The sequence below is a fragment of the Pinus tabuliformis genome, chromosome 9 (genome assembly GCF_031772625.1).
Source record: "Pinus tabuliformis cultivar Carrire ecotype Pingquan chromosome 9, CPIR1, whole genome shotgun sequence".
Taxonomy (NCBI): Eukaryota; Viridiplantae; Streptophyta; class Pinopsida; order Pinales; family Pinaceae; genus Pinus; species Pinus tabuliformis.
In genome coordinates this window covers 495,132,333-495,147,518 of record NC_142307.1, presented here as the reverse complement: position 1 = coordinate 495,147,518, position 15,186 = coordinate 495,132,333, and positions in this window count along the sequence as shown.

The following is a 15,186-nucleotide window of genomic DNA, read 5'->3' as shown; positions in this document are numbered from 1 at the left end:
TGAAGAACATCGGGAGTTGTTGAGGGTCTGAACCCTATGGGACCTACTCGAACAAAGGAAATCTGGGTACGGTCGCTCTTACGTAGTTTGTTTATATAAGCATTTTACCAGAGTTGTATGAGTGTTCCTTATTGTAGTCTACTTCTGCTCTGTTGGGGTTTGCAGTCATCAGTGGCAGATTTCTTCGCTATTGATAGTGGGAAACCATCATTGTCCCCTGATTGATAGATTCTTCCAAGTGTTAGACTTTACCTCATTTATTCGCACTTGTTAGATTGTACTAGGTACCTTGACTCTCATTTTCATTATCGGTGAGTAATATCACATTTGTTAACAATATACATCAATGATTGGTAATCAAACGATTTCTCACGTGGTTGACCTCAGATCATTTATTCCCATTGTGTAGAAATGTACTGCAATGGTTAGTGAAGACCTCGGGTTGCATTAGCATGTCTTGGTTCACTTGTCAGTTGCTCTTACTGTTGTTAGTTGACACCATCCACCGTATATGTTGCAGTTCTTCATAGCGACATCTTATATGCTGGCATCCAAGTTGCGATGTAGTATCATTTTATTCCATCATGTTCATTTGGTACTATTGGGATTAGTTTTTGAAATCAGTGATCAGCTTCATCTTTCAGCTTCATTGATCGTCTTCTTATATGTGATATTCAAACATGTACTTCTTTCAATCACGATCATATCATCCATTATGTACTTTCAGTTCTTTGTACTTGTATACATATTGCTTCCACTTGTACTTGATATGAGGACATGATTTACTTTCTCTGAGCATGGGTATGCCCACCTCAGACAACATTTTCTTTCTGATCTCTTTTTGATGGCTTGGTAGGCTGAATTTTGGTGAAGTCCTTCTCAGTTTCGTCAAGATTATTTCCATACACTTAATACATTTCGGCCATCATGTACCCCTTCTGACCTCATATATTAGGGGGCATCTATTATACCACCATTTAACACCCTTAGTATTTGTGATGCTTGGTTTATGGCCTAGGGAAACCCCTCCTTCCAGACTTGGTCCAAATATATTAAAAACAATGTTTTATTCCCTGTATGCTACTTTGCCCTGAGATAAAAGCGTGTAAACGTGGGTTAGTCAATACCCAACCCACGTATATGTGTTAAAACACTTAAAAAGTTAAATTTCCTTAATTATGGGCAGAGTTCACGGGTTTTACCTATTGATTACCTCCTATTGTCCGTGGCCCAACTGTTTCCCAACTAAAAAACTAATTGGGAGATTCAGTATAAGTAGACTTCTATAGGAAGGCCTAAATGAGGAGAAGAGATAGAGTTATTATACTAAGATTATCCCTGACTGAGTCTGATGAATCCCTGTGCCTCATGCACTTCCCCAAGCTTCAGGAAACCCTTGTTTCCTTGATTATAGATATTCTCCCTCTTGCTTGAGATATCATGGTGTTGGTTATGGAAGAAGATTGTTGAAGGCTGGGATAGGATGAATCCGAAGGACGGTTCCACTTGGAGCCAAAAGAAGAAGACTGAGGTGAATTCTCTCCATGTTATTTATAGCTTACTGCAATAAAAGAAATGTTGTCTTCTTTCTGAAAATAACTTTGTTTATGCATCAAATTGTATTGTAATTCATGTATGAATGTTGTTTTGATGTATAACTAATCATTAGCTTATATGATATAAAGTCAAATTTCGTGAATATGCTTTACTTATATACTTTATGTATGTTCAAATTGAATGATTTTTAGGTCTGAAGAACATTGGGAGTTGCAGAGGGTCTGAACCCTGTGAGACCTACTCGAACGAAGGAAATCTGCGTACGGTTGCTCTTACGTAGTTTGATTATATAAGAATTTTTCCTAAGTTGTATGAGTGTTTCTTGTTGTAGTCTTCTTTTGCTCTGTTGGGGTTCTAACCCAAAGCCCTAGGGTACTTATTCCCATCACATTGAGTCTTTACAAGGATCTTATAAAAATGTGAAACCATTGGAGAAGGACCTAGTGTCTTGGTCAAAGGTGTGTTAGACACTAACATTATTTTGGTCCACAATTTTTTTATATGTTTTAAATTAAACATTTTTATTCATTATTTTTTGTTCAAATTACTGTTGTATTTTTGCTAATAGAGTATTGCGCATTGTTTATTGTGCATGCACCATTCTATAACAATGAGTTGCTTCCTTTCCTAAAAAACGTAGTGTTCTATATTTCAATCATGTTGATTCTCATCTTGCAAATAATGACCTTCCTAATTCAATTCAAGTGATTCGTTGTTATGCCAACTATGAAGCTCCAAAACCTGCTAACCCTACTGAGAAAATTACACGAACTCTTCTCGCTAGAAATCAAGGAAAGGCACCCTTCATTTTCCTCCATCTTAGGTATCGCATGTTTAAAATTGGTAGTGTCGACGCATGTGAATAGGAGGCACATTGGTTATTGCCCTAGCACTAAGGATTGATGAACTTGATATTTTATTTTCGTTTTGTGTTTAGATACAAGCAGGATATGCTTGAATTTACGTGATGCACACATGGGATTAAACTGGAGGAAGGCAATGAGCTTAGAAAAATGTGATATGATGTTCCACATTGGAAGGAAAAATAGATATATGGGGAAGAAAGACATAGGCAAGGAGGTTGTCCACTTACTCCTCATGAGATGGGCCTTTTTCTGGAGGGACTTGGTTATCTAGCTTCAATGAAAATCTATATATTAACAAGGGAAATTTTTGGCAATGGAAGTTTAAAATCCCTCAAGAGACATTTTCCCAATGTATACTCACATGCAACCCTTGCAACTGAGGAGGAACCTACCTCAATGAAACAATTCCAAAATAGATTGGAAGGGTTGGATTATATATTGGCTTTGGAAAGAAATGTATTTGTATACACATATGATGTAAACATGGCCAAATTTATCTATGATCACAGGCGTTTTCAAGGATTTAGGAAGGAAATCAATCCTAACAGGTATATTGGGATTGGTTTAATTTTGAAAGTCAGTTCCTTAGCTTTGAGACTAAATAATCTATGTCTATACTTCATTAACTCTTCTGATTTTGTGATATTTGATGCAGGAAAACTTTGGTCAGGTTGATTGATGGATATGAATTAGGAATGATGTCTTGGTATACTGTTGAGCATGATGTAACAACCCCTCATCGATTTTCTATGTAAATAAAATAACACCAAACTCATGGGACATGTATTCCAAGTTGAATGGTGGGAAAAGCATAGTGATGGATATCACTGATGATTAATTAATGGTTGTGGAAATTGGAAAAAATAAAGAGGCATTAATTGACATTTATTTATGAAAATAAAGGAAAATAGGATAAAAGGGAGATGAAATGTCACAAATTTTCATGTGGGGGAAATTGAAGTAAAATGAAGGAAAATGAAGAAAATACAAGCCTCAATGATAAAAATGCTTATGAGGATCAGTTGGTAGGCCTTTGTCATTTTAGTGTTGGAACTCTATTCAATTCTTTCATTCTCTCATACTCTTGCACACTTATAGAATTCTTGGAGCACTTTGGCATACATTGGATTTAGAGAAATAAGGTAAGGGAAAGCCAGAAAGAGCAAGGGAATAAGAGGATCATCAACTACATATGGATTTCTTTGCAGGTAATAGGTTGCATGTGTGACTTCCTTATTGATTTATGGTGCATGATATATGCATGTGGTCTCCTTGTTATGTGTTATCACTAAAATGGAGATCTATCTAGATTGACAATGGTTTTAGCCTTGCCTTTCTATTTATTTGATAGCCATGGTGTTGCGGGTTTTTCCATTTGATTGTTTTCTGATTGGTGCTCATAATTCCTTATGGTTGTGGGTTGGATAAAATGCTTTGGAAGCCCTAAAACGCTTGGGTTGAGTTACTAGTCCTTGAGCCTAGGTTGGGACAGGCGTTATGGAACCCTTGATGGGTTGAGTTACTAGTCCTTGGAGCTAGGTTGGAGAAATGCTTTGGAGCCCTGGAAGGGTGTGGGTTGAGTTACTGGTTCCTAGATCCATGGACAGCTTGCGTAGACACTAATTTGGTTGGTGTTAGTGATGTATGGTAGTGAGGTGGAATCACTTGTTGAGGGTTAAGGTGGTTTGGCCTTTGGAAGCCTTGGTTTTGTTCTATTTGGTTTATTACATGAGATCCCACATTCATGCTTGGAATATTGCACGGAGGTGATTGTCTGAAAGAGAGATTTGGTTCACCCCAATCTATGGTTGGGCAGTATGTGGAAGTCCTTAACTTGGTTAGTACTTTCATATGTTGATAATAGTTGTTATTCTATTGTGATTAATGAATATTTGTAGTAATTATGTTGGAAATAATATGGTTGAGTTTCCATGGTTTACATGCTAGTTATTTTCTATTTATATGTTGATTATGTGATGTGTATGATATATGGCTCTAATTGTTTAGTTATTGATTGGTTGATGAATGTATGGACTAATAAATGTTGTTGTAACTATGTTAAGAGGGCATATGGCCTTCTTGGTTATTATTAGATGAATCTCATAACTTTATTATCATATATGCATTCATGATATGTAGTTTACATGTTTGTCATGTGTTTGACGAAATGCCTAGTATGTTCTGGTTCATCTAGGTCAATTTTTTGTTTTGAGTTTGAATGTTTAGCTTGGTTGTCATGTCAATAATGATTCTGAGAAGCCTCTAGAAGTTTTGGGCTGTGGTATAGAGTCTAACCTGGAATTATGGCTCAGATCTCGAGATCACACCCTCTGAAATGGATAATTTGGGTCACAACTGCACTTAGGCAGTGTTGCGCATGTAGTTGGAGGCCTTCAACCTCACTAAGGCCTTGTAATGTATGCAATTGTGAGCCTAGGTCAGTGAAAATGAGCCCCATATTAGGGTTTGGTCACCTAGGGTGGTTCTTTGGCCCCTGAGTGTGTTGTATCCATGAGGAATGTTGTGAGTTGTCATTTTTTGGTCAGTTGTAAGTCCCACTTCATTACCTGGAGCTTTAAGGTCAGGTCATGTCACAGTAAGTCATCATTCTCATGTTTACCCTAGCAGGGAAATGAACTTGGGAAAATGTGGGAGGGGTGGTTACACATGATGTGAGGAAAAATATTTCTAATAAGATAGGTACTCCATCCCGACGAGAACCTCAAGAATTTCAAAAAACATAGGAATACTTTTATGTTAATCCTCTACTAGGTTGCATCTATGAAAATAAGCAAGTATCAAGGGAATTGTTGAAGGGAAAATTATAATGATCGTTTTCTTACACTTGGGTCCATTTTGGCATCCTTTTGCATTTTATGCAATGATCAATCCCTTATAGTGTTTGAAATTGACTCAAAGAGTCTTGCTTTAGAGGCTCTGAAGATTATACTACACATCATTATTTTCTCACCTTATAATAAATTTGTGGATTATATCAATAGTTAAATTTGTACAGACACCACTTCTCCTTTCTAGAACACTATAAGCCCCATTCACTGTAGTGATTTACTCAAGAGTATTAGCATGCCTTTCACTGCTATTGTGGAAGGTGGTATGGAAGATGTATTAGTTATCTTATTCCTTTGCTGAATTAAATCATAAGAAATAAGCTTGTGGGGGATGCAATGCTTTCGTATTGTCTCCTCTTCCTTGATATTATATGATTGCATATGATTTTTGGTTATTGTGTATATTTTGAAGTACCTAAATTCCCCAAGGATACCTTCCCTACCAGGAGCTTTATAGCATCCATAGAAGGTATTGCATCATTGTAATTCTTTCGTATCTCATCTCTGTTCCTATCATGTTAATTATTCAGTTCATTTGTGCTCCCTCTTTGAGGATTTCTAATTTTAGCTGAGGTATTCTAACAGTTATGTTTCTCCTTGCCAAAAGTTGAAGTATATATCCAATGCATATCTAGTAATACTCTTGCATAACTTGTGAAATTTGGCAGTATACAGGGGAATACTAAAGAAGTTGTTTTATTGGTTTTACATAAATTTCAAACAACATATAACTTATTGTTTGTAGGGCAACTACAACTCGCAATATAGATTTGCATAGAATGATCAAGGATGCACAATATTTTGATTCACAATATATTTATAGATAAAATTCCAAATATTATGTTTATTCATAATGAAAGTGATGGTAACTAGAGTAATTGAACATTGGGTTCTTATAGAAGTATGTCCCATTGAAATGTCAAGAAATCCCTCGAGGAAGAGAGAAACTAGACACTTGACAATGTGGTTCCTAACTCGCAAGCCCTATCTATTATGTAAGCCATTTCAATTATAGAGTTTTGATGTTAAATCCATCAAGTCACACTCGAACTTCATTAAAATAAATTAGAAACATAGTACTTTTGAGAAGGAATTCATTAAACTAAAATCCGGAGATCAGGATATGAAAATTCCATGCAAAAGCATGTATTGGATACCTTCAATGGGGTCATAGAAGCACCTGATTAGAGTAGTTTTGATCAATCTTGGGCATGTGCTTAATAGATTGAAATGTATTCATAGCAGCAGATATTGCCTTTGCATATTTTATCATTTTGGAAGTTGGATCTACGATCAATATTTTGAAATATATTCACAGTAACAAATGTTTCCTTTACAGGTGTTGTCATTCTGGGTGTTGATTTCCCCGATGCTTTACAACAACATATTCAAAATTTAAAATCACTTCATATGAATAAAATTGTAGAGAAACAGGAGAAAACATTCAATTGAGTATATTACTCTCAATCCACCGATCATGAATGAAAACATACTAGATATGGCCAATCCTCCATTTGTATCATGGTGCCTCACAATCCATCCTCCATACCACATAAGTAGAGCTTAACAACAAAATATAACACAATAAGTTGACCCCTGCCTAAATCCCTTTACCAGACTGCTCTTATACATAATAACAAAATATCACACAATAACTTGACACCAACCTAAATCCCTTTCCCAAACCTCTCTTATAGCCAATCTTCTGAGACACACTCGGATACGCATAATATGTTCTCAGTGCATTCTCTTCACCCATGAATTAGAAAACTATGTAAGTTTGTGCGAAGGCTTGATAAGTTAAATTAAACTAAATTTAGCCCCATTAAAAAAAATTCATTTCCGTGCGAGTTTGTGCCAAGGCTTGCAAGTTGAATTAAATTAAATTAAGCTCCCTTAAAAACAATTCAATTCCTAACTAGAAAGGGAGCTGATTAAATCAAACAATTCAACACCTATTCTGTAATGTTACCCAACTCTGCATATTCATCTTGACTCTTGTAGGATTTTTGAAGAAAATATCACACATAAGAAGAAAATACAACACATACTAATTACGCATATAGGCGTCCCCCCTATTGGAATTGGCCACTTTAATACATTTTCTAATTAATCATTTTGATTGAATAGTCTAAGTTGAAAGATGTGGGTATATTCTCGTCGTTGCCACTCCATCAATGAATGAAATTAAAAATGATAACTTCCTTGCAGATCTAAATCAAGTATTTAAACCCTGTTTAAAATAATTTTTTACCAAATTTTGTTTAAAATATTTTTTTACCAAATTCTAATTAAAATTTGATTATACCTGTTATTTATGGCCAAGTATAGATATTAGAGAACTTAAATTTAAAATAATTAAAAATTCTCTATGCAGGTGAAAGGAATGTTGATTTACATTCTTAAACATATAGTTGTTGGAACATGGAGGAATAAATGGCAATGTGGATAAATAACATTAAAGTTTCTTGCCCGATCATCCTCATAAACTTGGTGTGCTTATGTAAGAGTTTTCACTTCATGTCCTCTTTGCTGGGACATGCAAAGTGGAACTTATGCCTGTTGGAATATATAGGGACAGAAGGAATTATGGAAGAAAAAGAATAAGTTTTGTTAGCCTATCTTAATTGTAAAAACCCCTATAATTAGGTTTAATAAACCGTTATAAATATTAGTAATATTACAAACCCTTACAAATATTTTAATTTTTATATTAATTACTCCACGTCCTAATGAACTTGAAACATGGTGGTTTTGAAACTTCCCTAATGAACCCTATTAATATAAAAATGTTGAAACATGGTTGTTTTGAAATGTGCACATTCTATTTCAAGAATAATTCTTTTCAAAAATCCTAAACCCCCAAATATCAATTTTATTGATCATTCATTACAATTTTGATTCATTAGCCTTCAGTCTATCTTGAGTTTCAGCAAGTTCTGAGGTTGCCAAAATCGTGGCTATGAAAGAAATTATGAGGAATGAATGCCAACACTTACAAGGAATGAAAGGAAAGAAGTCGGATGAAAAACATAAAGGAATGTGGCTTATGTGAATTCCCTCTCAATGAATTGGAATAAAATAATTATTTACACAACTTGAATTGGTGTTTGATCCAGGTTCAGGTGTGATGAAGGACCCTTCCAATACCTTTTACTTCCGTGATATGTTAAATTGAATTTTTAAAAGAACATAAATGAATACATATGCATGTTGTAAAGAAGAGGAACATGAAATTCATCAACACATGAAAACATAAGTCATTAATAACGGAGTTCGTCCAGGAGTGACTACGTCTCCAGGCCCCTATGTCAAGATGGTGTAAGCCACTACATTATGTGCTATCAATAGTGATTTTGTACATAAGAGGTAACACCAATATCATACAAGGAAAATTCCCTCACGCAGGAGTGGCTCAAAGAGATGTTTTTCTACAGGAACTCTCAATAAAAAAGGACTCCTATTAGGATGACATAAACTCATGCATGATGAGGATCCCACTAACACATGAAGAATCATGATAACAGGTACATCCCACAAATGCTTCCGCGTCACTCAAGCAGGAATCATGAAAACAAGTAAGAAACAAGATCACTCATCAACCATCAAACAGGGATCTGTGCAGCACAATGCATAGAAAAAGAAGTACATGAATACACTGCATATACCTCACATCCAGGGGCCATCTAAAGAAAATGATGTCAAACTACTCAAGCTGGCTGTACCATCAATCTTGCAGTGTTGAATCTCATGGAAATGACTGCTCGCACATGAATTCTAACACTTGCACTCCACTTAGAAAAGTGGATGAAAAGGAAATGAGAAAATGGAAAATATAAACACACCATCAGATTTGAGGCGTCGAATAGTGCAAAATCAACTGTCAAATTTTTGAATTTTGAGAAAATCAAAATCTGGGGCTCAAGGAATCTTTTAGATTCCCCCTAGATTCCTCAAAGATTCCCTCCTCTGTGTCCTCTACAAATCGGATGCTCAGCTCAGGGAACTGATTGTGCCATTGGGTTCGTGTCGCTGAGAGGTGTAAGTTGGCCATAAAATTTGTCCAATTTGGGCACTGCAAAAATTTCACCCTCCTGAGAATTTTGCCCAATCGTGTTTCCACTTGCAATAAATTAAATAAAAAATTACTGTCTCAGTTTCTGTGCCCACCCTTGATTCCACCATGCCTTGGGCGCATTGGGAAAATGCTGGGTTTATATGAAATTTCAGGCGGAAATATCAATGAATTCCGTTGGGCTAAGTGGTTAGAGATCTATTTGATGTGGAGGAGGTCATATAATGGTTAGCGAATTAATATTATTTTGGCACGTTTACATTTCGTTGCATGGTTTGTTTTACATGGATGTTACTTAAAATGGGGTCGCCCATGGATGTTACTTTACATGGGGTCGCCCATGTTCAAGGTGAATGGGTTGCCTCCTTGTGGCACATTCGATGGTCGAACAACTTCTTCTCCTGGTTCATGCACCAACACTTTGACTTTAAGGCGCTACTCTTTCGATGAAGCCTCCAACATGTGGCTCTCTGATGGCCACTTTTGTCGCAATGACTACAATACATCTTCTTCCTCCAGATATGCTTAACATGTTTCTTTGCTTGCTATTGAGAGGGTCTTTCATGCCTCATCCTGTTGTGTGCTGCTATTCTTTTCCAACATTTAGAAAATGTATGGTTATGTAATCCACAAAAGGTACATGTTTTTCGATGCCATGTTTTACGTTCATCTTTAACAACATGATTATAATTGAAATAAACATTTGAATATCAAAACTGGTTATACCTCTCCTTGTCGTCTCTGCTGTAAGTATGGTGATGAGAGCTTACCTTAGCTCTCTCCCTGCAATGGGCACTGCCATGGGATGATGGGAATGTGTTCCCATCATTCTCTTCCCTTGACAATTTCGACGATGTCTCAGAAGCATATGACACCTTCGAGCATTCTCCTTTGGTGTATACCATGCCAACAAATTGAGGTATCTGCATAACCTCCAATGGTTGAGTTATGCCTTGGTTCTTAACACCAAGTTTTTCTTCCTCCTCGTGCCTTGTCCTTGTAAGGAGCCTCATGTTTGTCCCTGTAATTGGGATCTCCAAATCTCCAACAGAAATCATACTATGTGAAGAGGAAACCAAAACGAAATCAACATCTTTTGCCTCCTATGTCGATTTGGAAAGAACTGATGAGGACTTCTCATCATCTGTTGTTGGTGGTTCACTAGCTGTCTCAGCGCATTCCCTAACTTCCTTTCTGACATACCTAAGTCCTACCTGACGGGGTAATTCCTCTACATGGATGGGGTTGACAATGCCTTAGGCATTAATGCCCAAGCCTTTTCCTTCATACCCCATTCTCTTCAACAGTTTGGAGCCAATTCCTATGGTATGATTTTCAAAAATAGCAAAATCATCATCAGGACACATACATGAATTCAGAGAATTACTTTTTACCTCACATGCATCAGCTGCAATTTTTCCAAGCCCTCGTCCTTTGCTTGTAGTTGTCGTAGCAAACTTTGTTTTTACTCTTTCTCTTCATGTAGAAGCATCTTCAATTCAACATGTTTTCTTTGAAGATTTTGTTTGTTGTGGTTCAGTTCTTCTAGCGCCTCTTCCGTGGCTTGCAACTGAAGCTACAATCTCTCCTTTTCCTCTGTCTCTTTTTGTAGAGCTTCATATATTATTTCCACTCTTTTGGAAATTTTGAGTATGGTCCTGTACATTTCTTTTTCATCCTTTGTCACTGCACTTTCCATTGTTCATGCTTGCAATTCACATCCATGCAAAGACTGCTCCAATACCACTTCATCTAGGTCCGGGTGTGACGAAGGACCCTTCCAAGACCTTTTACTTCCGTGATGTGTTAAATTGCATTTTTAAGAGAACATAAATGAATACATCTACTTGTTGTAAAGAAGAGGAACATTACATTCATCGACACATGAAAACATAAGCCGTTGATAATGGAGTTCGTCTAGGATGGAATACATCTTCGGGCCCCGATGTCAAGATGGTGTAGGTCGTTGCATTAAGTGTTGTCAATAGTTATGATGTACATAAGAGGTTTCATCTCTATCGTACAAGGAAAATTCCCTCATGCAGGAGTGGCTCAAACAGATGTTCCGCTATTGGTGCTCTCAGTAAAAAAGGACTCCGATTAGTATGACATAAACTCATGCATGATGAACATCCCACCAACATGGCATAAAAGGCATCTCAATGCAAACATACATGACGACACATGAGTATCCCATCAACATAACGACAAAGGGATCTCAAACAACACATGACGAATCATGACAACAAGTACATCTCACAAACCATTTCGCGTCACATCAAGTAGGAATCATGAAAACAAGTAAGAAACAAGATCCCTTATCAACCATCAAATAGGGACCTGTGTAGCACAATGCATAGCAAAAGAAGTACATGAATACACTGCATATACCTCACATCTAGGGGCCATCTGAAGAAAAGGATGTGAATCTGCTGAAGCTAGCCGTACCATCAATCTCATGGCATCGAATCTCATGGAAATGATTGCTCGCACATGAATGCTGACACATGCACTCCACTTAGAAAAGTGGCTAAAAAATGAAATGAGAAAATGGAAAATCTGAATGCACCATCAGATTTGTAGCGTTGAATAGTGCAAAATCAACTGTCAAATTTCTGAATTCTGAGAAAATGAAAACCTAGGGCTCAAGGAATCTTTTAGGTTCCCCCTAAATTCCTCAAAGGTTCCCTCCTCCAGGTCCTCTACAAATCGGCTGCTCAGATCAGGAAACTGACTATGCCATCGGGTTTGTGCCACTGAGAGGTGTAAAATCAACATAAATTTTTTCCAATTTGGACATTGCAAAAATTTCACCCTCTTGAGAATTTCACCCAATCATGGTTCCACCTGCAATAAATTAATTAAAAAATTATAGTCTCAGTTTTCGTTCCCACTCCTAGTTCCTCCATGCCTCGGGTGCACTGGAAAAATGCTCAGTTTATATGAAATTTCGGGTGGAAATATTAATGAATTCTATTCGGTGGAGTGGGTAGAGATATGTTTGATGTGGAGGAGGTCATATAATGGTTGGTGCATTAATTTTATTTTGGCACGTTTACGTTTCATTGCATGGTTTGTTTACCATGGCCATTACTTTACATGGGGCCGCCCGGTGCGGGTTCAATCCCTGCCGGCCCCACCTTAACTGATGGCTTATGCGTTGGTTTTTTTTGAAATATACCATATGTGTTGAAGGCTTGGAGAGGTGTGGGGTGGTGGGGGTGGTGGCCCGCCACCTCCCTTTATATATTTTTTTTGTTTTATATATAGAAAGTGATTTTGGAAATTCTCGACATTGACCAAAGAAGTCTTTTTAACAAGGCGACAATTTTGCCCAGAATTCGGCCGGAGTTGGCTAGATTCTGTCTATCGGAAAAATTATAAATTGTGTCTCCATTAACCTACCCAGTTAGCAAAAGTCAACCAAAACTTTGATTTCCTCTATCTTCCTCATCTGGACTCAGATTGACGAACCATTCACACCACCATGATCACGATGACTAGATCTTTAACATGAACCTAGTTCGAGCATGATTCAAACACTTTGATGTTTGACCCTTCCTGAGCCCTCCTGGACTTCTGCAGATGTCTAGAACCACATGGATCAGTGTTGCAGGTTACTCCTCCCAAGGTAATTATAACATTAAAATAATTCCATTAGTGATATTATTTTTTAGGCCTTTATATTTATGTACAAAAATGTTCGATGCTACATTTGCCTAAATTTTGTTCTATTGGCTGATGTGATCCAGATTGACACATACCAATTCTTTGAAGAAACTCAAAAATATGTATAATGGGCAATCTGATCTGGAAAAGGATAAAATGTTAACACAAATCTTAGGGTGTGAAGTGATGTACTGCAAAGAAAAAATGGAGCTGAGAAGAAATATTTAAACACAACATGATTGGATTCAGAGAAAATGGACGAAGAAGAAACTAATTTAGGGAATTTCATTCAATGGGAATTGGCATTGTTTAATACTTAATCTATTTTCTTTGAGAATATGTAATAGTTATGGTTAATTATGGTTAATATGTCTTAAAGTCCATTTGATATTAATATTGGATGGAAAAGTGAATTCTCGGTGCAAATTTTTATATTTTGGAGGCATATAATGTATCTTCCCATTTCATTTGTAGAAATTTTTATTAAGTTTGGGATGATGGATTACAGAGGAGGTCATCCACCAAAAGAAGAGGATTTCCCACCAGAAAGGCTTTTACTAATTAATCCTAGATCTACTCACAAGCTTAGAAACATTGTATTCTATAATATTATTTGCAACATATCCACCTGGTCATCCATATTATTATGTTAGGTTTTCTTTTTTCTATGTGGAGATGAGAATAAGAGGCCTATCTACATGTTCATCCATATTATTATGTTAGTTTTTCTTTATTTATTTGTGGAGAGGAGAATAAGAGTCTTTTAAATGAGACATTCATAAAAGTAATAAAGTAATAACAATATTTAGCTGAGAAGTCACTATTTTGAAAATGGTTTTAGATGTTAAGTTTTTAAAATAATAGGTTTATATTTTAATAATATTGTTTTAAGGCACTAGGTTTAGCTATATGGTTTTAGAGTAGTATGTTTAGGTTTGAGGTCATTAGGTCATTAGGTTTAGGTTTAAGATTTTTAATATTTATATTAAATGGTTAGTATATTATTAAAATTGAAATAATTGATTTTAAATTATTATTATAAGAATTATCCATCATATTTATCATCCCAAAATTTTAAATAAAATATACAACTATGACATTTAATGGACAAATTACTTATATATATTCTTTTATTCTTGTACGACTAAACTTAATCTTAATTATTATATATTAGTTGTTTGTGTTTCCTCAATCTTCCTTCAGCATACCATTTAGATAATCAAAACATAACACACACAATAGCTTTTACCACAAATGCCAAGAACCTTATGTTATTGTCTCTCCAACCACATTATAGCTACAAGCTCATGTTTAAATTAGGAATAGAAATGCTAAAACCCATTTATACAAAACAATCTTCTGTATTGTTAATTTTCTCCATGTAGACAATACACACAATGAAAGGATCGTTAAAAATATCTCTCATAAATATTTCTTTTCACACTTATTTATTGTTCAAATATGTATTTGTTCTTGAAGAAAACTATATCCACCTAATACAATTTCCATATTTTCAAATTAGAAGACTCAGAAAATTAGATGCTTGATAAGTTGACAATGAATATGTAATGGATTAATAGCTTGGACCTTTCTATAAAATTGTAGCTACTTTGATTTCATTTTTATTGAAAATGGATATATAAACTTGGTATACAATATAAATAATGAAATTAATTATTTTAAATTCAAATTACTATGTTTTAATCTATTGATTTATGAGAACTTACAAATATATAAAATTAATTGTAAATTTAAAAAATACAAAAAACAATAACAATGTAAAATACATAATCATGATTAAAATGGTGAAAACTAATCATTGTAAACCAATTTACAACTTGAAAATGCAAAATTATGTTTCAAAACTTATTGAAACAACAACAAAACTAAACAATTAATAGAAAATTTTAAAATATGTTAAAGTGATTCCTATTTTCATAGTGTGCTTGAATTTGTTGAGAGAGGATCTCTTTCAAATTCAAAATTACTCGTTGATGTTTGGTTTATTTATATTCAAGTGATTAATAATATAAATAAGGTAATAATAAGTGAAAATATTATTTTTTGTGTTAATTTACTAAATCTTAAAAATATATAATCTTTTGTTTTCATAAGAAGGAACCATGATAATGATGACGTAAAATGTAGCCTAAAGAAGACATTAAATTTG